The sequence below is a fragment of the Nipponia nippon genome, unplaced genomic scaffold, assembly GCF_047370975.1.
Source record: "Nipponia nippon isolate SJK-2023a ecotype South Korea unplaced genomic scaffold, ASM4737097v1 scaffold_9, whole genome shotgun sequence".
NCBI lineage: Eukaryota > Metazoa > Chordata > Aves > Pelecaniformes > Threskiornithidae > Nipponia > Nipponia nippon.
Genome location: NW_028262413.1, coordinates 25,971,376 through 25,992,748, shown reverse-complemented (window position 1 = coordinate 25,992,748; position 21,373 = coordinate 25,971,376). Strand labels below are relative to the sequence as shown.

At 45.5% G+C, this 21,373-nt stretch overlaps 1 protein-coding gene across 4 annotated transcripts in view; it reads right to left on the bottom strand.

The window, feature by feature from the left end:
* CSNK1G1 (casein kinase 1 gamma 1) overlaps window positions 1-19,249 on the bottom strand; it is a 110,928-nt gene extending 91,679 nt beyond the window's left edge. Inside the window, exons 1-2 of one of the 4 annotated variants that reach the window (XM_087743881.1) lie at window positions 19,134-19,249; window positions 9,363-9,552 (exon numbers count right to left, since the gene is read on the bottom strand). The gene's annotated coding sequence lies outside the window, so the exon portion shown is untranslated. The remainder of the gene's footprint in view (window positions 1-9,362; window positions 9,553-19,133) is intronic. The other 3 variants (XM_087743878.1, XM_087743880.1, XM_087743879.1) reach the window with 3 other exon arrangements.
* Between the last annotated feature and the right edge of the window lie 2,124 nt (window positions 19,250-21,373).

Below are 21,373 nucleotides of genomic sequence, written 5' to 3'. Positions count from 1 at the left end.
GTCAGATAAACACCATCACATTGGCTGGAGAAGCCCCGCAGACCCCAAAACCTCTTCCAGTTGTCAGAGAGAGAGAACAAGGCTACACAAAAAGCTTTAAGCCTCGCTGCATGTTTTTCCCCATTACTTTTCAAAGCAAGGATCAGATGAGAAGCTTGTTTCAGTTTCAGAGTAAAAACTAACATCCCTGAAGGCAGCTCATGAAGAGATGATATTTGCTGCCTTAAAGTACACAACCAGGTCTTTTATCTCCTCTGGAGGCCAGGGAAATCTGTGCCAGCCTGAGCCAAGAGACACGATTTCTGAGGCACAGCACTTGAAAGTTCGGGGTATACCACAGACACATTTTGGCTCCCAGAGGAGGACATTGCTTCTGCCGCAGCGAGGAAGATGACTCTACCAACCCGTTTCTTATTAGTTCTGTTGGGAAGCTGATACACAGATAGATTTTGAATCTTTTGTACTTCAGCTCATTATTATTTTATTACGAGTCAGCAGCACAAAACTCTGTGTAATAGTTAAAAAAGTTTGTCATCTTTAGGCTTGAGGCCTTCATAGTGTTACCAAATTCAAGCAGGGGAACAGTATTAACGTTCCAACCTAATGGACACTGCCCCACTCCAAAGTTTTCACACCGTCCAGCATGGCAAAAAAGGTAAGACAGTTCCCAATGGCATTAGATGATGGAACAAAACCTCAAGAGCAAACACGATGCTCCAGCACTCACATCAAGCTTGAACAATGAGAACTTTGCTTAGCAGTGCACACAATGTTTCTGGAGAACTACAGAAGTGCCTTATTTGAAAAGCGACCCATCAGACCTGAATCAACATACGTTTAGGTGAGCAGATTTTCAACCAAAGAGTTCCACACCCATAAGGAAAAATAAAGTCTCTGTAAACAACTTCTGGTGCACAGGAAAGCCTTTTCGGGAGACCTCAACACTGCCAGACAGTTTCTGTTCAAAGTCAAATATATAAGCATTCAAAAGCAAATGTGACGCCCCTCTACAAGAAGGGTCGGAAGGAGGATCCAGGGAACTACAGGCCTGTGAGCCTGACCTGGGTGCCGGGGAAGGTCATGGAACAAAGCATCTTGAGTGCCATTATGCAGCACGTGCGGGACAACCGGGGGATCAGGCTCAGCCAGCATGGGTGTATGAAAGGGAGGTCCTGCTTCACTAACCTGGTCTCCTTCTATGACAAAGTGACCCACTTAGTGGATGAGGGGAAGGCTGTGGATGTTGTCTACTTGGACTTTAGTAAGGCTTTTGACACTGTCTCCCACAGCATTCTCCTGGAGAAGCTGGCTGCACATGGCTTGGATGGGTGCACTCTGCGCTAGGTTAAAAACGGGCTGGACGGCCGAGCCCAGAGAGTGGTGGTGAATGGAGTCAAATCCAGTTGGCGGCTGGTCACGAGTGGTGTTCCCCAGGGCTCAGTATTGGGGCCGGTCCTGTTCAATATCTTCATTGATGATCTGGATGAGGGGATAAAGTGCACCCTCAGTAAGTTTGCAGACAACACCAAGTTGGGCGCAAGTGTTGATCTGCTGGAGGATAGGAAGGCCCTACAGGGGGACCTGGACAGGCTGGACCGATGGGCTGGGGCCAACTGCATGAGGTTCAACAAGGCTAAGTGCCAGGTCTTGCACTTTGGTCACAACAACCCCATGCAACACTACAGGCTGGGGGAGGAGTGGCTGGAGAGCTGCCTGGCAGAAAAGGACCTGGGGGTATTGGTTGACAGCTGCCTGAACATGAGCCAGCAGTGTGCTCAGGTGGCCAAGAGGGCCAATGGCATCCTGGCCTGTATCAAGAATAGTGTGGCCAGCAGGACCAGGGAGGTGATAGTGCCCCTGTACCCAGCACTGGTGAGGCCGCACCTCGAGTACTGTGTTCAGTTTTGGGCCCCTCACTACAAGAAGGACATTGAGGTGCTGGAGCGTGTCCAAAGAAGGGCAACGAAGCTGGTGAAGGGTCTGGAGCACAAGTATTATGAGGAGCGGCTGAGGGAACTGGGGTTGTTTATTCTGGAGAAGAGGAGGCTGAGGGGAGACCTTATTGCTCTCTACAACTACCTGAAATGAGGTTGTAGCAAGGTGGGGGTCGGTCTCTTCTTCCTAGTAACAAGTGATAGGACGAGAGGAAACGGCCTCAAGCTGCGCCAGGGGAGGTTTAGGTTAGATATTAGGAAAAACTTCTTCACCGAGAGGGTGGTCAAGCATTGGAACAGGCTGCCCAGGGAAGTAGCTGAGTTTCCATCCCTGGAGGTATTTAAAGAACGGATAGATACGGTGCTTGAAGACATGGTATAAATGAACTTGGCAGTGACAGGTTGACGGTTGGACTCGATGATCTTAAGGGTCTTTTCCAACTTTGACGATTCTATGATTCTATGAAAAGCCTTGTCTAGAAAAAGGCTTGCCTTCCCTCTTAGGGGGCATCATTTTTCTGCATGATAAAAACCATGCAAACTGTCTCAGGGTAAACACCATGTTCTCTAGTTTCATTTCACAGCTCAGTATTTTGTTCTCCTCTCATACAGACCTGTAGCCAGAGCTATTAAAAGAAAACCTAAAACACTTAAAACAGCAAAAACAAACCCCAAAATATTAAGACAGTTTCAAAATTTCAAAGGGTACTAACATTTTTAGAGACTTCACAGGTAACACCTTCAGTGGCTGGGGGAAAACTAGCAAGAGCATCTTTATGTACTAAAGCCTCACCTCAAACAAGCAAACTCCCAAAGAAAAGTCTGCCTAATGGTTAAAACCATTAAATAGATGAGTTTGTAGCATGAAACATCCCTCTCCTAACCCACCAATGCATATGGAACAGCTCTTCAGGACTAATGAAGATATGAGTATGACAATTCAGGAAGTCCAGCAAATTTATGCTGCATGTTGCCTGAAAGTAAGAGGAAGGAGCAAGTCCCTGTTTTTAAGTTCAATCAGACAAGAGCAGCTAGAACATATCACCTGCACCTCCATCCACACAGTGCTCTGGTTGCTGAACAGTTACAGAAATTATGAACGGATACAGCTCAGAGGACAGCAGCAAAACACCTAAAGCCATGTCCTTTGAGAGCCAAAGAGGTGAACCGAAGAATACGGCCCATCTAGCTTAACCTCCTGCTTGAAACGGCAGCTGTGAGCAGATGTCTGGGAAAGGGAAAGGAGAGGGTAAGCATACATAACTTCTCCATGCACTCTTCCACCTCCAGTGGTTTTTATCTCCGGGCCTTCCCAAGTCAGTCTGGGTTTCTGGGTGTTCAGGAACATTCAGTGCAGCCTCTTCATGAGGCATTTCCAGTTCCTCTCTGAACTTGCCCAAACTTTTTGTAGCCACAATAGCCCCTGCCTAGTTCAACAAGTCTACTATTTGCTGCCTCAAAAAGAACATCCTCCTGCTTCTTCCGAACTCACCTCTTGTTAGCTCCGTCTGATCCTCCCTGAATCTCATGGCAGAAGTGGACCATCCTCCCACATCTACCACTGATGATTTTGTTGACCTGACCTAATCCATTGCTGACCCTTTAATGTTAGCTAGATACAAATAACCACTTCTTGTCAGAAGAGAAAGAATAAAACACTAACTTTGACTGCATAGAATAAATAAGCAGCTTTATGTGCCAACTAGCTGTGAATAAATAAGCAGTATTATTTGCTAATTACCAGTAGATATTAAAACCTATGCCTAGTGGACAGCAGAGCAGCAGTGAATCAGAAAGGATCCAAACTACACATTAAGGCTGTCTGCCCTCAAAACATAGAAAGTAGCAGGGTCAAATGGGAAAAGTCACACCTTGTTGGGTATATTTTGCTGTCTTTGCACCAAAACCAAATACATTCAACACCTGAAAAAGAGCTGGACAGAAAGCTGAGTGCCTCAACAACTGCACCTGAAGCAAAGCTCCTGTTTGGACTCAGTAATTTGCAAATTCCTCCCTGAATGCACCCCAAAGCTGACATCTACCTTCATTCTGCTCAACTGCAGAAAAAGATAGTCAGCTTTTGTTCTGGCACTGTACTTGGGCACTGCTCAGAGCAGTATTTATTGTCTGACACCTAGGTAAAAAAAAATAAAAATACTGTTGCTTGCAAAAACCATTTGACATCTCTCTCTCAATTCCCTTAACTCATGAGTAGCCTGCACGTTTGAAATGTAGCAAGAGAATGCTGCAAGCAGGTCTAGATCTCAGTTTTGCCTTGACAAAAGCAGAACAGCAAACAAAACTTTGAGTTATCTAGCAGCATGCCTAACTGTGATCTCTGTGTGTGTGAAGGTTCGATATTCCCAGCAAGCTGCTGAAACTCGCATGTACTTCTCATGCATAACAGGAAGCCTACATTTTGTTAACAGCAAAATATTGAAGACTTCAAAACTGATGCCAACGGTCTTTGTGATGAAAGGGAACAGAACGGTGCCTCAAAAAAGACAAGGAGACTACAAAATTTAGAGAAAACATGTGGGCAAGTTCAGATAGAGTCTACTCACAACACATGAATATCATGAAATGAGATTCTTCAAATCTTTTGACTCATCCAGAATAGAGTCCTGCTTACTCAAAATTTCATTGTGCAAAGTTTGCACTAACTTGAGGTATTCCCAACAGGCTAGACTGTGTTTCCAGCAGCAAGCAATCATTTGATATTACGTGGTTCAATGACATCTCAGCCTGAGCGTACAGAGATGTTATGGCCCTGCCAAGGATGCTCACAAAGATAACTATATTTTATCCTTTCAATACCAGCCTCCGCTCCTGAAACCATGACCTGTTTGAAACAACCTCCAAAGCCTGAAATTCAAACTGTGAAAGCCCACCCAATGACTATTTTACTTTTCACTTCCAGATGATTTAACCTTTTCCCCCCTCTACAGCTGCAGATACTGTGCAAGAAACAGCAGCCTAGAAGATAGATAAGTGTGTGGCTCTGGGAAAAACAAGCATACATCTTAACGTGAAACATCTGCTTTTCACTCTTTTTTACTGCAGAGCAAAGAAAGAGAGCTTCCCCTTTGGCTTCCCCTGAAACAAGAGCAGAGGGTACCCAACAAAACAGCACCAAGTAACAGTCTGTGTGCCACAAGTTCAGAGAGGACAGAAACTGAGCAGCCACCCTGATTAAACACTGAGTTATGATAGATATTTAAAAGTGGGATTTTTGAACTCTCACTATCTTATAGAAAGAGGCTTTAAGGAACATTCTGATCACAATCTGCCTCTACGCAGCACTCGCTCACCTTGCATCTTCCTCCGAAACACACACTACCTGGATCATACACTGCTTGTTACTATTATCACTGTGCACTTTGCTCTTTTTTTTTTTTTTTTCCAAGGACCCCTTTATGGATTACATGAGTCACACAGCTGATATTCTTCTAGCGTCTGCACAAGGAACATTTCCACTCCCAGTCCCTCTGGGAGGAGAGGTAAACCCCTCCTAAGTCAAGTCTAAAAGAAGTCATCGCAAATGGCATTTGTCTTATTACACACGGTCAAGTTCACACTCCCAGTTTTCAATCCCAGCCTGGATCATGCAATAACACTTAAAAAAAAAAATATCACCGAGTCCAAGAGTTTTCTTGCAAGATCCCTTTGATTCTCATCTGGAGATGAGTTTCTTCAGTTCTTCATATGCTTTTGAAAAGAGTAACCAAGCTCTCTTACAGAGCATTCACCTCTCCCAGCCTTCACAGCAAAGATGATTTGCTTGGCCTTCCTTCTCTTACTACATTGGTTTACTAAATCATTATCAGACTCTTAATTTAATGCTTTTTAGAATAGCCTGCTCAGCTGATACTCCTCCTCAAACCCAAGCACAAGTCAGTAACCCAAATGCAGATATTTGAGATCCTTTTTCCCTACCTGACAGATTCAGAAAGCTTGCCATAGAATCATTAAGGTTGAAAGAGACCTCCGAGATGCCAGGTCCACCTCTAAACCATGTCCCTAAGCACCACATCCACACATTTTTTGAACACTTCCAGGGACTGTGATTGCATGTACTCAGGTGGCACCACTGGCCCTCTAAAGAAAAGAGGTGACACTTTCCAAGAAAAGACCACTCATCTCCATTTGTCAAGGCCTCTGCTGCTCCTCAAGAGTTTTTGTAGACTTTAGCTTCTTTGCAGCTTCTGGTTATCCCTTGTGGTTCTCCTCCTCCATGTGTGAACCCCATTTAGGAGAGACCAACAATCCACACGTACCCCAAAAGGTGGGAAGATGCTTACAGTCTGGAACTTGCACCAGGATGAAAGAGATCTTTGAAGGAAAACCCAAGAGTGTTCTCCGTAAGATGGAACAACCAAAGAGCTGCAGCAACCCCCAGCAGGAATTCCTGCCAGTTTCTCCCCTGCCTGTGCTTATCAGACCCATTCATGAACAAGTCTAACACATTATAGCAACAGGAGAAAACCAACCCAACAATACCTGGAAAGCTTTGTGCCAGGTTAGAGAGTTAGGGCAGCTCAGGAACAGGTTTGACGAGCACCAGCAGCAGTACATGGGAAAGGCAGGACCAAAACCTCCCCTTCTGGACACAGCAGTTACCACCACAGCCTTGCAAGCTTTTAACACTCCACAACATGACATTTCAATACCAAGCAAGGTATTGAAACACCAGGTTTCACGTTGATGCAGTTTTGTACCTAAACAGCTCCTCAAATGTGCTAAAAAGACTACTGGCTTAATAGTCCGACTTCTGATTAAAACTAGATTTTTAGCAGGCATGGGTCAGCAAGCTAAGAAACTGAAAGAAGCAATCCAAAGCTCGTCAGCCATGACATGAACACAAACCAAGCACCAGGGAAGCATTGCTGTCATAACTATATAAACTTCACGTAATTAGTATGACACAGAGCAGGACATTAATATGTGCATGCTTTACTCGTTGTTGCTGCCCCATTCTGGGCTATCTGCCAATCACCACCTGGAAGGAATGCCCGGCTGCCTGCTGCTCACGATCCCACACTAGGAAAGCTGAAGAGAAACATTATGAACACCTCCTCCCACTTTCTGCATAAAAAGGTGGAATTTCAAGAATGTTTTCCCTTTTAAAGGGACCGAGAACTTCATGTTCAATTACTTTCTTCATCCCTTATTTCTATTTTTTTTTTTTGCCTGGTTCCAGTTTCTACTTATCCCACCTTGAAATACTTTTACATATAAGCCACAGTATGTTGTACAGCAAATCTCTTTGAATACACATAGCATGGAAGACCTGTAGGTATGTACAATATGCTGAGAAACACTGAGATTTTTCTTCGAGTAAGTATCTGTAAGCCATCTTCCAGAGCTTGTCAGAAACATTGCCTCCCTACCCTGCTCAAATAGTCCAGAAAGGCAGGGGGTTCATAAAGTCAGAATAATTTAAACAAGAAATGCCCTCCTGCTATTCTGTCTCCATCCACGATGATCGCAGGTGCTACAGGGAGCAGTAAGCTTCTGCAGTCTGCTCCAGCATCTACAACTGCTGGATTACAGATGCTAGTATGGGCGTGCCTGCCCAGTCCAACCAGCATTCGTTTTATGGACCTGCTGACCACAGGTTTGTCTAACCACTTTTTGAATCCAAGCCATCAGCTTTCACAAACTCCTAGAACAACAAGATCCAGAAGTTTGTTGTCTACTTTTTAAAGAAACACTTCCAATCCTAAGAGTCTCAGACATTTTAGAGTCCCCAGGACAGGCAGCTGCTCCTCTACCTTCAACTCAACTGCCCTTCTCTGTACATTTTCCAGCTCCGCTGAAGATGCAATGACCAGAAACACACAACGCAATACACATAGTCACACACTCACCTACTGAAATTCACTCAGCATATTACTCAACAATACTAGTCCTTAGTCAGATTAATATTTCAGCCCTCCAAAAAATAAAACAATGTGTACTATCCGTAGCAAGCAAGAGACCAGCGTGCCAAGAATAACCAAGTCAATGCCAGGGAGATAAATCCTGACAGTCCCAACTGGCAAGCCGTGCCAAACAATAAGGGTTTTGCCCACTCACCTGCAAAAGAGTTTCTTTCACAAGCCAAAAAAACCCACACCACTCACTGCACTCCTAAACGTAAGCAAGCACGGCAGACACTTGAAAATCCTGTTCGACTTCCCAGCAACTTTTCCCATTCAGCTGGCAGCGTGCTACCAACTTCAGAGAAGTCTGGCATTTTTTGAGGATGGCAGAAGAGCTCCAGAAGCCTGATTACCCACTGAAGGCATCTTCTTCATTACACTTGTAGGATGAATGATGTATTTAATTAGAAGCAGCCTTAACGAAAAGCTGCTAAAGTTGAAGACGGAGGATAAGTCTCACTTCACACAAGGAGGCAAACCCACGCAATAAAGCAGATGCCAGAATCATCCACCTCTGTGCACCGTCTCACACACTCTAAGAATTTCTCCCAGAAGCTGGAGTAAAGCACTATTTTGTACAGTAAACTTAACCTTACCTCGAAGGCAAACATTACCATTCACACAGTTAGGAAACTGCACCTGTATGAAGCCACTCTGATTCAAGTTCCGCTTTCAATCCCTGATCTTCAGTGTAGCTGTCAATTAGAAATGTTCATTACCAAGTAATCTGCTCTACGCACCAAGTTGCATCTGTCTTCTTTGAAGCCTTAATACCCACCGGTGAAGATCGCTTTGCGCCAGTAGGTCACTTGTGGACCCTCTGAACTACCTCCAGGTATGGAGATAATCACTGCCAACAGCAGCACTGAAAGTGTCAGCCAATGATCCAACACAAAAAGCTTTTTGGCATCATCGAGCCCCAAAGCTCCACCCACCACAGAAAATCAGCCTTTACATTTTGATATAGATACAAGTAGAAAAAGTCCTTGTAACACGAGGTCATACCGAGCTTGCTAGAAGACTAAATTTAGCCACCTGTGCCTCAGGCAAGTCTATTAGTTGAAGCTCAGATACTGGTGTTGAGCACTGGTCCAAGGGTCCCTTGGAAGACTTGACTCCATTTAATTGCAAATGATCTCAAAGCTATTAACAGGGAGCCCAATCTCAATTCATCAAAGAGGAGATGTATTTGAATACCACACAAAACTAGCATCAGGACTGCGATACTGTTTTAAGGTTGGTTTGCTCAAGTGGTGCAAACTACTACTACGTTCAATTTTAGAGTAAGAGAAGAGCTCAAGAAGATTTAACAGATGAAGTTTCAGCACAAGTGTATTTCAGAACACCTCCTTAGCAAGCATATTTCCTACTCTAACGTGCCTCGCACTACAGTTATAACACGCTATTGAAGAACAGATCAACGAGAACACAGGGATTATTCCAAGCTTTTGTAAATGTTAGCAGAGACTGATTGAACAGTTTGTGAAGACAAGCCCCATTTTACCAAAAGGTGTCACAGCAAACAGCCTTGTCAAACATTTAATAATTTTCCAAGCCAAAAAGATAGTGATGACTCAGATTCTTCAGCTGTGTTGGGTCTTAGGATCAGTATCAGCCACAAGCCCGCAGAAGGACCACAGCACTCAACTGAGGTTCAACGCCCAGGATCACTGCAAGCATTCAACAGGATCTACCTGTAGGGAAAAAAAAATGTTAAAGAATTTGGTTTCAAGACACCGCTGGGGAATATCTACACTACCTACCTCAGCCCTGCAGGCCTTCAGAGACCCTGGAGAACCTATTTTGGGGCAAGAAACCCCAATAGGAGTATTAGCTCAATCACGCAAACAAAACCGGGATTACTGAGATGACTGCACCAAGTCCAAATGAGCACAAGGTTTCTTACAGCCGATGTTGACTATATATGGTCCAACTAGACACCTGTAAGTCACACTCCATCCCCTCAAGTCTCTGCAAACAGATGGTAACACAGAAGGCTGCCTGAACATCTGACATTCACCCCACGTATCTTACATCCGAACCTGTCCCTGCAGCATCCCCAGCCAGGAGGATGCAGAAACCCTCAAGTCCCCCAGCCTATATGCTGCAAGCCAAAACCCTGAGCTATCACCACAGCAGCCAACAAGTTACCCCCAAAGCCCTGTCTTTGATGACATTGCCTCCTTAATGTCGAAGCACTCAGTTTTCTGTGGAGACCAGAAAGAACAGAACAAGTGGTTCCAAAACACCATGCTCCCAATCATAGATCTTGACAAGTGAAGGCACTCTGGCACACGCAATAACTACTAACATTTAGAAACGATAAAAAACAGCGAGTACTGGTGCCGTATCCAGTAAATCTAGAAAAAAACAAAGGACTGCGTATTGGTTTGAAGCCTAATACCGGTTTTGGATCTTAACCACTGAATAACAAATTTCAGCAGAGATATTCTTCCTGCAGAAGCAGAGCACAGCCTAACTATGATTTACCATCACTGGTGTTGCATCTATCACCAGTAAAACTGAAGCCGTAGCGCTGCCAACACTGCACAGAGCTTTTTCAGAACCTGTCAAAACCTTTCCAAACAGAGGACAGCTGGGAAGCAGTATCAGATACCGAAGTGGCTGCAGGCCTGATCTCAGCTGCAAGATGATCATCCAGAGAACCCAAGGACCTCCAAACCATCTAGCCTGGCACTGCTGCTAAGCTAGCTGAGGTAGTCCATGGCTAGCAAAATGGGACTGCAAGCATGGAGCAAACATTTTTCAGGGTGGGCAAGAACCTCACTACCTGGTGGATGCACACATAGCACGTATTTTGGAAACGCTTATTTCCATCTAAGAGTTACTTAATGCATGCGCTACTGCAATCCCTTGCTCCCAGTGCAAATCTATTGTGGTTACCTGCTACTGCAGCCCTGCCAAAAAGTGACAGCAAGAATGAGTCTTCATGAGCCTCCTAAAGGTGAGACCTTTGAAGTCTAACTTGGACTTGAAAAGAGACAACTACAAAGTATGTGGTCTCTGCTTCATTAAAATGTTACAGGATAAGTTTCATTTGTTCATTGAAACTTGTTCTTTTAAGATCTAGGAAATAAAAACAAGCTGTAGAAACTAGCCTTGCACATTACAAAGGAAGACAGTTACAAGGTACCTAAGGACAGCCAGACTAGCCAAAGCCAGGGTTGCTACAGGACTTACAAGTAAGCAATTTGTACCAAGCCTCATAAAAGCTGAATTGTTTCATTACACTTACCAGAACTGGCTCTGTCAATGGAACAATATTATAAGCCGTATTTTAGAGGACTCCCTCTTATTTGTTTTTAATAGATCTAAATAAGCAGAAGTCACATCTACAAGAATTTCGAGTCACAAGGAATGAAAGCTTGAAGACCCAGTAAGTCTGAGATGCTTGAGACTGCTACATTTCAGAAACCCACCTAAAGAATTTTATCCAAGAGTAGTACTAACTCAATTCATATGCCCTTCCTTGCTATGAGGAAGACTAGACAGATGCAGATAGATTTCCTTCAAGTCAGTTTTTCCTGTAGCGTGCTCTCCATTAACATGAAGGAAGAAAAACGACAGCATCTGAATCTGCATTCTGATTTATAACTCAAGAGTGAACATGCAGCAGCTAAGCAAAGGAACACTGAGTTTGGTTTGTTTTTTCTATGAACAAGATGTTACCCTAATTACAGGTGCAACAAAGATAAGTATTTAAGAAAAAACACATGCAAATTTCAACCTCCTAAGCACACAAGATTTTCTGCTACACTGGATGAGTTAAATCATGAACTGAGCTCCATAGCAAATCGCTAAGATGGAATTGATTATATTTTGCAACATAAAATAAATAGCTTCAAGAAACACACACTTCAGACTGGTTGGCTTCACAGAGTTCAAATAGGTTTCTCCTACAACTTAATACAACCTAGCTTCAGCACTGAAGCACAGTGATTCCTTGTGGGTTGGAAAAAAGGAGTAGCTCTACAGAAAGCAGGTATTCCAGAGTCATCTTAGCCTCATCACGAACTGCATAAACTCACCAAGCTTTATCAATAGACATTAAAACACATATATAGGACAGCAACTACTCAGGATATTTAATAAATGATGTGGCCTTCTCTAATGTACCATGCACAATATGGCCAGCTCATCTTAGAAGACTAAAGAAACGCAACAGCTTCAGAAAAAATGCCAGCAGATTCAGGACTGCAAAGAAGCCTTCACTTCTTTGTAAACACCTGCAATTTTCCCAGCCTAAAGGAATGTCATAATATAATCATAAGAAGAGGAAAAAGGGAAAAAGAAAAAAGAAAAGAGGAGCAGGATAGCAGAGGCAGACAGGAAAACAGTTTTCCCATCTCACCACTGATGTCCCCAGTTCTCGCATTAAATGCTAGGAGTAGCAAATCCAAACTACTCAATTGTCTTCCACAAAGCAGAAACTGTCAGGCTCATCTTCACGGTAGAATTGCTGTCAACTCTTCAGGCTATTAAGTTATTATCCAGAAGAGATTTAGTCACAGATGAGCAAACTAAAACAGAAGATTCAGACAGGTAAGAGACACCTATCCATTTTGGAAGATGAGCTGCTCTAAATAGATCTTACAGGAAGGAATAACATATGAAAAGCCAGGAGAAAATGGTGGTAATCTCACACTGATTGCGCTTCATTGTTGGTTTTGCCAACTTCTAGAAATAAGCTGTCTTTTAAAAGGCAGGTAGTGTCTGGTGGACCAGAAATCAAACAGGTGTTTTAGCAAGGAGTTAAAATACCTCCTCCCTCTATAAAAAAAAGAAAGGAAGGTCTAGGGGGATTTAATATGGAATATAGTGATGAAGCAGGCACAACAAACCTGAGATTTTACATCTCCATAGAATCACAGAATGGTGTGGGTTGGAAGGGACCTGTAAAGATCACCTAGTCCAACCCACCTGCCATGGGCAGGGGCATCTTTCACTGGATCAGGTTGCTCAAAGCCCTGTACAACCTGACTTTGAACACTTGCAGGGATGGGGCATCCACAGCTTCTCTGGATGACCTGTTCCAGTGTCTCACCACTCTTGTCATAAAAAGTTTCTTATGTCCAATTTAAACATACCCTCTTTCAGTTTAAAGCCATTGCCCCTTGCCCTGTCACTACAGGCCCTGGTAAAACATCTCTCCGTCTTTCTTATAAGCCCCCTTTATATATTGAAAGGCCACCGCAATAAGGTCTCCCCAGAGCCTTCTCTTCTCCAGGCTGCACAACTCCCAACTTTCTCAGCCTTTTTCCACAGCAGAGGTGTTCCAGCCCTCTGACCACTTCCACAGCCTCCTCTGGACCCGCTCTAACAGGTCCATGTCTTTCTTGCACTGGGGACCCCAGAGCTGGATGCAGTGCTCCAGGTGTGGTCTCACAAGAGCAGGGGGAGAGTCATCTCCTTTGAGGCGATTCCTTTACATCCTGCACACCGTGCTTTCCATGCTGGCATTTCTGCCACTGTAGACTGAAGCCTTCAGCTGTCTCAGCCCTCTGCAGGTCAAGGTGACCACTGCCATAATTTCATCAAAACCAGGAATTTTGCAGGACTCCAAAGGGTGTATCTTCAGTGACTACCTGTTTGTGCAGGAAAACACTACTAAATAACATCAGGAAGGAGCTGCTGACTGTAGTCCATAAAGGTACAGCTAGCATATGATGGAGGGAAGTTTCTGGAGGCAAAATTCAGGCTGAGAATAGGAAGGCAATGACCAAGAGTTGTGTGACAGCATCTCAAAGAATTGCCCCCACACTCAGGCTTGGATTCATTAGGAATTGAGAAGGTTTTTGGACAACTGCAAGCCTGTACAAGAATGAGGACTCAGTTAACCAAAATAGCACCAGGACACTGGCACTTGCAATGAAGATTGAAGGCTCCTCTGACACTTCAGAAGAGGAGCAGAGAAAGCCAGCAGATACAGAGAAGCATATATTTGAGGACGATGCAGCTTTTGGGGGAAGGAAGCTGATTCATAAGAACTTCATCTCCTCAAAACCCCCTACAGATGGAACAAGAATTAGCCATGTAAAAATCAGAAGCTAGAAAAATCAATACAGTACAAGTAAAATAAGATGGGAAGACAAACCCAAGGCACAAGTGTGTTTCTACACAAACACTGGAAGTCTAGAAGTAAGATGGAGAAACTCAGATGTCTGTTTTTAAAGTGATAATATGGATGTAGCGGGTTCATTCAAAACACAGTGGAGGGCAGACAAGTCAATGGGACATTTTCAAAGCATACAAGGACTAAGCAAGCTTTTAGAGGATCTAAGCACCACCATTCCAATAATCTAAGCTTACTGTGTCAGCAAGAAATATACCCTGTAAATCAGAATTCCAAGCTTAAACTAGAAAGCTATAGTCTCAGCCACCCAAGCAGTGATAGCAGCTGTCATGCTATCACCAGGCAGTTGTACAAGCAGGAAACATGGCATTAAATAGAGACTTCAAATGCTTCCATGTAAACTGTGCCAGTGTCAGGTCAATATATAATGCCAAGACTAAGTTCTTAAATAGCATAAAGTGACTCCTCCCTGGCAGCAGGTGAGAGAAGCAGCAATTCCTGCTTTCAGCTTGAACAGCAGCTGAAGTATTGGTGTGAGCCCCTGCTGTGCGATCTGACCAGGCCATAGGAGTAAGGGAAGCCAATCCAGCCAGTATGGCAAGGCTAAAAGTCCAACCAGGAAACTCAATACAAATTAGTAAGGTTTTATTATAAAAAAAACCAAAGCCAAACAAACAAACAAAAAAACCCACGTCCCATGATTTATTACTGGGTTAAATAATCATTAGACAATATCTCCCAAAAGTTAAAATTGTGTTTTACACTCAATGTACTGAGCTCGGCCATCTCCGCTCTCCCTGCTTGACCCCAGTAAAGCAAGCCAAGCAAATAAGGCTTCAGGTGGCAAAGGACCACTCAGAAGACAAGGCAACAGCAACAACCTCATTTTACATACAAAGTCACTCAGGAGGAGGATGGGGAAGTTCCTTGCCTAGTTTCTCGGTTAAAGCTGCACCAGAGTACCCGAAAGACACTTGCACCAGCTTTCACAGAGCAATTGAGAGGCATCTGGGCAACCACGGCATGAAAATCAGAGCTGTCCTAAAGAATGGACTAAACGGACGCAGGGCTAATTATATTTTACAAAATGAAGTCATGTCTCAGGAGTCAGTTGGAGGTTGTTGTCTTTTATTTTTCTTTTGCAGGAGGCAGAGCATGTGAACAAGGAAAAGGCAGCTGATATATTTCATTGAAAAAAACAAGCATACTACATGACGAGATCCTTCAAAGCTCTTTGGAGAACAAAACTCCATAGGATACAAGGAAAAGTCCTTCACATATGTAAATAACTAGTTAAAAAAAAAAAAAGATAAGGAAGAGGGAAGAAAGGCATCACTGGTCAATTTTGTAGTGGAGGGGACTCACCAGAGGATTCTGCTCTGCTCAACTACATTGAGCCGTTGCAAGAGAAGGCAGTACTAAGATGACAACATTTGCTACTCTGAATAATTCAACATGATCAGTAAATAAGAGCAATGACTCTAAGGAATTGCAGTAAAATCTCGTGATACGAGTGGGTGATACAATTCAAAGCGCAGCACATCAGGAACAACCACCCTAACTTAAACATAAAAAGATGACAGACTGAACTCAAGCCAACGCTGGGGAACAGGACAACAGGGCTACAGCAGAGTATTCCACAAAAACTGTAGCTCCGTGCTTTTTGATCACTAACGAACAAGCAGAACATCTGCAATTGCACAGACAATATAGAACAAAGTACAAAGCCACAGAGTACAGTGTTTTCTAAAGAGGCACCCGCACCATAAATATCACTTGCTGATCTGATCAGCACCTCTGCCAACCTGCCCCATTCGCCTGTGCTGCCCCTCCTGTCATCCCTGTCTCAAGGAGGCTGGAGCAGAGCTGGCAATAACATAAAGAGCAAGGAGAAAAGACGTGGAAAGGAAAGCCTAAACAGATGAGGACAATTCAGCCCGGGCAAGACACTGCCAGGAATGGAAGAAGTAGTTTCCTAAAACTGTGAATGTCATGGAGAAAGTGAAGAAGTAATTTGTTCTGAATTTGTTTCTTGCTAGGTTTTTTTGGACACTCACAGTTTTTGTTTTCTCTCTTCCTCATGTGTAGACCACATCAGAAGTAGCCTACACACTTAGTGTCCAGTTTTGTGTGTCTCTGTGCAAGACTCAAAGTGAGAGGACAAATCCGTGGAAGAGAAGTGTGAAGGTTACTAAATTCAAACACCTGGCTCAGGGAGCTCATAAACTGCTGGAGAGAAAAAAATGAAGCAATATTTCACCAGATTAGATCTGCTGTATTTGTGTACTCCCCTCCCCAAGCATCTGCTACTGGTTAGTAGTGAGCAGGATACTAGGCCAGATGGATTCCTAGTCTCATCTGGTAGCACTTTTTAAGGCATTATACAGGATTTCATCTGTTAACCTGAAAATACACAGCAGCCAATAGATTCAGAAGAGCTGGAAATTAGCTTAAAAACCACAAAAAAGGGGGCAATCTCAGTGTAAGAAAGGCAGCAAGTGGCTGTGGACTAGGTTGCACTAACAATCTCACCCAGCTCATAACTCTCCTCGCAATGGAGCTCTGTGAACCTGCCTGCTTGATCAATCCCATCAGAATATTTTCCATCAGCGACTTGGGCATAGGAAGTCAAATTGTTGTCGATACAGAGAACTGGAACAGCATAAAAACTCCTACAGAAGAGTAATATAGATGGGCTGGAATGAAGCAAGGTCAGACTTTGCAAGAAGTGCTACTAAGAACTGGAAAGCTCTTTAATCCAAGGAAAAAAAGAGAGACAGACAGGCATTCAGGGATTAGCTTTAAGCAAACATGCACACAGAAGAGATCGACAGAGAACCTGGAAAAGAGCAACTGCAAGGTTGGTGTGTGTGATTTGAACATAAGAAGCCAAGAGTTGAGTGCTTTCTGAAAGCACCAAAAGAGAGAAGAGCTGTTTTTATAAGAGGCAACACTGGCACAAACAAACACGGATAGGTACGTACTGGCCACAAATAAATTTATTGTGAGAATCTGGTGCAAGTTTCCAGCCACCGTGGCCAGAGGATAACGGAAGAGCTTTCCACATAAAAAAAAACCACAGCAAGAGGCCCAGATTGGCCTAAACCAGCATGGACTTTAGGTCAGCAGTCGAAAATATGCTGCTATAGACTTGCAGAGTAAAGCAGAGAGCTGCGCCTTGTCTTCCTTGCAGGCCAACAGCTCTTAAAAAATAAAAAAGGCACCAGCTGGACACTTTTGAGTCCAGAAAAAGCCATTTCAGGGCCAGCAACATTTGAAGAAATACTTGTATCTAAACAAAGTTTAGGTACTTATGCAAAGCGTAAGTATAAAACACTGATTTTTATCAAGTGGATAGTCTAAAATTTCATTGGAGTCAGCAATATTTATGCCAAAAGGTTGCAATATCAGCTGTACTGGGGTACCACTACACCAGCATCTGGAACTTCAACGTGGAGAACAGATATTTGTCTGGCCAGTTCTCACCATGATCTTCCACGCTTTACAAGTACATCAGGTTTTTTTAATAAGTATTATTTTTTTTGTACACACCATGATATTTAAATTCCTTTCTTATCTAGTCGTACCTTGCTGGCAGTCACCTTCCCCGTACAAGAACTCTTGCTGATATTTATCACTGGCAGCATCTCCAGCTCATCCCTGACTCAGAGAGCTCCAGTGTCAGCCCAGCTTCACATGGAGAAGACCACTCTGTGCTTCTCTCTACAACAACAACGTAATGAAACCCGAGTTCTCCTATCAGTAACATTTTACCGCATAGGAAACACTTCCAAAACTTCAGCAACTGGCAAGCAGCGAGGAATCCTCCACGGCTTTTGCAGCTTGAAGAAAGCAATCCCCCCGAACTCGTAACTCAAAGGCGCTCTTTGTATTTTTTGGCATGCATCTGTGGGAAAGCACTGCTAATATTTGATAAGAGCTTCTCAACGGGAACAAAGCTCACGCTTCTCAGTTCACCCATCGTCCTCTCCCAGCAGGTTGGCAGAGACAAAGTTACCAAGACAGCATTAAACCAGGGATGTAGAGAAGGTGGTTTATTTAGGTAAATCACAGCCAGTAGCTGGGGAGCTGTGAGAAGGAAAAGGCAAGTTCTGAAGAACTTCGGGAGTGGCAGCACAAGCTGGTTACACATATGCATTAGGTCACTGATAAAAAAAAATCAAGCCTGAGATCACACCCATGACAGTGTGACTTCAACCAGGCCACTGTGAGCCCAATAACAAGAAAGGGGGAAGGTGGAAAACCTCACATGAAGTCGGGCCATAGGAGGCAGCAGGTATTAATGACTGATGCGAGCTTGAACTCAATACATGACACTTCCTACGAACTGAAAAGTCAAGCCACTGTTGAAAAAGGCAGAAGAGGACGGTCGCCATCAGTGAAACAGATTGGGAAGGGAAGACAACGATCCTAGGAGCAATTTGGAAAAGACAACAAACCTCAACCCTTAAAGTTTCATGCTGTGCCAAAGAGCACACACGTATAAGTTTCCCAGATATGGGGGGGAATACACAACTTATTCACACAAAGAAGTTGTAAATATGCTTACAGTTACATACAGTGCTTTGTTTCCCTTAGCACTAGGAACACGATCAGGTTTAGAGAGTCCCCGAGCCACCCACAGCTCCTCCTGTGGCAGGTGCCCGGCCCCGCGCTCCCAGCAACGGGCAGAGCCTCAGCCCACCCGAGACGCCTGTCAGCGGGCACCCCCGACGTGCGCCCACCCCTCCTGACCCCCACTCTTCTGAGCAATGAGCCGGTCACAGACAACACCCACACCAGAGAGCCGCCCGTGGCGGGGGTCACGGCACCCCTCACCCGGCCGATTCCCCTCGCCCACGCCCCGGGGCGCGGTGGGGCCCCCCCGGGGCGCAGCTCGGCCAAGAGCCGGGCTCCCTCGGGAGATTTTACGGAAGCCCCCGCGGCCCCCCAGCGCCGGCCCCTGCCCTTCCCCCCGCCGGGGCCGGCCCGTCCTCCGCCCGGCAGGAGCCGTTCACGCCGGGAGAACCCGCCGGGGAGGACTGAAGCGGCCAGCCCCGCCGAGCCTCCTCCGCCACGGCGAGAGGCGCGGCCCCGGGGAGGCGGCCGGGCCCCGCCGCGGAGCGGAGCGACCGCCCCCGCCCAGGCCTCGCAGCGACAGCGGCCCCGCAGCCCCCGTACCTGGCTCCGGCGGCGCTGGGCTCCCCGGGCGGGCTGGGCTGGGCTGGGCTGGGCTGGGCTGGGCTGGGCTGGGCTGGGCCGGGCCGGGCCGGGCCCCGCCGCTGCTCTCCCCGCGCCCCGCCGCAGCTCCTCCCTCCGTCGCGCTCCAGTGGGAGGGCCCCAACCCGGAAGCGCTCACCCCTTACCCCGCCCCGCGGCCAGCACCGCCCTATGGTAGCAGAGCGCCCGCGCCATCGGCAACCGCTTCCGGAGCGCCGCGGCGGCGGGCTCGCCCTAGCAACCGCGTTCCGTTGCTAGGCGGAAGTAGCGGCCGGCCCGGCGGCGGGCAGGCCTCGGCGGGTCTGCGGGGAGCCGCCGCGTCTGTGAGAGGGGAGAACCTGCCTGTAAAGAGGGAAAAATATCCAGAGAAAGCGAGGTGATGAAACAGAGATTTTAAACTCGGCGATGAATTCATCGTTGCCTCGAGTCTCCCTCTCCTGCAGCACCTCCGAGAGCTGTGTGTAACAAGGGCCGCAAAGCGCTTTTGGGAGGGAGAACGCAGCTCCTGAAACACCTCACCTCCCGCTAAAAGCTCGTAATATCCCAGATTTTAGTAGCTGCCGAGGAAACGTGATGGGACAGGAGAAAAAAACCGCTGGGGGATGTCACTGAATGCTCCCGGGCTGCTTCTGGTGAAGCAGAGCCTGACATTTTCCAGATGAATGTGTTAAATTGCAACAGGCCTTGAAAACGGTTAAAAAACACCGTGAGGAAAACCTTCCTCCCCAGGGTGCAGCTCACTGGCCCCCGAGCCCGTGGGCAACCTCGTTAACCAGCCACGCGTGTCACGGCTCAGCGCGTGGCCCCTGCCAAGAATGAGCCATGGGTTAATTTTGAAAAATCACCTGGAAAAATTTGTTTAGATCCAGAATTTAGGCCTTAAAATTAATTTTTTCCTCGCTACCTCGTATTCCCAAGGCCGGGCTTGTAAATTTTCCCCTGGTGCCATAATTAAGCTGAAAATAAAGCCCAGTTTTAGTAAAAGTTGCTAATAACTTCTGCTGTTTTGCTTACTCTTTCTTTTATATGTGCAGTGTGCTGACTTAGTTACAATATCATACCTTTTAACTCAGCAATATTGATATAAAAAATAAAATGTCTTAATCCATCCAGCCACCTGAACAGCCTGTCCTGGCATCATCATGTCTAATGCTATCCCAAGCCTCTGCTCTGGGATGAGCTTATTTTGCACTTTTTGTCTCTTTGTGATATTACTAATGAAAAAAAAATTTGGTATCACCCCATCTTTGACAAAAGGAAGAGGCACCGCGAATTAAGCACTTTTGAAACGTCAAGATTCAGCGCTCCCATTTTTTAGGTGCCTTAAGGAGAAAATGGTACTAATTCCCTGAATCAGCTTATGTTATTCTGGAGCAGGATGTGCATCCCCAGAGGGCTCAAGGGCAGCCGCATCCCTGTTGGCATTTTCAGATAAACTTCATCATTCAGATAGAAATTGCACCATTTTCTGACTTTTCCCCACTTCTGCTCTGAACCATCCGAGAGCTCCCAAGGAGTATCTTAATGCTGAAAAATTGTTTAACATGGAACAATTCTAGTCCGAGTAATTCTTTTGGTAAGTTACATTAACCATGCAGATTCTTGTTAGCCCTGTGATAATCCCTTGGGAGTTTAGCAGAAGAACAACCAGCGTGTTGAAAGATGTATGGGGGTGAAGGGAGCTCGCTGCTGACCCAGAAATGTTTTGGGTGGGTTAGGACCACCCCACCCGAGGTTTTACCGGCAGACGCTCGCCCAGCTCCTCATCCTTGACCAAGACAGGTGAGAAGCCGGACCAACTCCCAAGCGCCTTATTATTAACAGAAATGAAACGTCCTGCTTTTATTCTTGAAACTGCTGCAGCGTCTCCAGTTGGGATGAACTGGTTCGCTACTGCGGGGCGGCTGGTGGGAGCTGGTGGGCAGGACAATACCCCTTTGTCTGGGGCAGCGGGAAGGACAATGACGGCCCTGTTCAGGATCAGGCACAGGGAGGCACCACCCCGACACAAGCGCTGGAGCAGTGTGGGCAGGGGGGACCTCACAGGAGACAAGCGCAAAGAGACCTCGTATCCTTTTGGGTAATGCTGGCCGTGAGCGTGCAAAGAGAAAAAAAAACAAAGCCAAAGAAAAAAACAAAGACTAAAAGAGCGTTTTTGGCAGGAGCATGAGAGCAGAGGAGCAACCACATAGAGCGAGAAG